The following is a 1,290-nucleotide window of genomic DNA, read 5'->3' on the forward strand; positions in this document are numbered from 1 at the left end:
CTCCTCCTTCAAGCAGCAAACGCATCTAGAGGCCAGAGAGATGCCCTTTTGTTTGAGTCTACTGTCGACTGGTATCCAGTTATGGAGGACTTTCCAAATGAAGATAGAAATAGTAGGCCGGACAAGGGGAGACCAGAGACTTTTGAAGATGGAAAAGGAAGGTTTGTGGTCTCTAGTAATCTCCTGAGCTGATTTGGTAGAGAAGAAACCATGGGGGGATGGTTTCCAATGCATAAAATCTTGGTGCTGAGGATTAATGGGGATTTGCAAAATAAGCTCTATGATATGCTGAGGAACAACCTCCTTCAATTTACTAATATCCCATGTGTGGTTGTTCCAGAAGTTATTGACCAGGGCATTGGATGCTCTGTTGGGTTGTATAAGGGATTGAAGGGTGCCAGCAGGGAGCCAACAATCATACCATAAAGATACATTACCAGCTCCCAGGCTCCAAAAAATGTTCTCCTGAGAGATAGATTTAATGCTACAAATTCTTCTCCAAATATTAGAGTCATTCGGTTTATCTTTAGTAGAGGCAGGAGTAGACTTTTTACAATATCTACTGATAGTGAAGCTGGCCCATAGAGAATTGTTCTGTCTCAACCGCCACCAGAGTTTATGGGAAAAGGCTGTGACGGTATCCCTAATGTTTCTGATACCCAAGCCCCCTTCTTCACAAGGATAGCATATGAAAGCCCATTTAGTCCAATGAATTTTCCTGTGGTCAGTAGTGGTTCCCCAAAAGAATTTGGCAAACAGCTGTTCGATTTTCTGCATAGTGCCAATAGGAGGGCTCAAAACTTGAAGAAGATAAACAGGCATAGAGGACAGGACACTTTTAATAAGTTGAAGTCTGCCCCCTTGTGAAAGATGGATATGCTCCCATCCATTGATCCTGTTTCTGATTTTGTCAATAAGGGGTTCAAAAAGAATTTTCTTCTTATGACCTTTATGCAATGGAGCTCCAAGATAGGTGATAGGAAGACACTTGAGGTTGAAGCCAGTAATGCATTTGATTCTGTGGGCAATGTTATTGGCCTTCTTACCAGGGATAAAGAAGCTCTTGGAATGATTGATTTTTTGGCCAGATTGGTCCTCATAAAGCTCCAGGAATTGCATCAGTTTAGTCAGAGAGTGTTCTTCACATCTGGTGAAAATAATGATATCATCCGCATAGGCCAGGTGAGACACTCTAGTTTTACAGCTCGTCTGATAGAACATATCAGGATTCTGAGAGAAAAGGTGATTAAGCCCTCTGGAAAGAACCTCTGCAGCAAGGATGAATAAAGC

The sequence above is a fragment of the Sesamum indicum genome, unplaced genomic scaffold (assembly GCF_000512975.1).
Source record: "Sesamum indicum cultivar Zhongzhi No. 13 unplaced genomic scaffold, S_indicum_v1.0 scaffold00194, whole genome shotgun sequence".
NCBI classification, from domain to species: Eukaryota; Viridiplantae; Streptophyta; class Magnoliopsida; order Lamiales; family Pedaliaceae; genus Sesamum; species Sesamum indicum.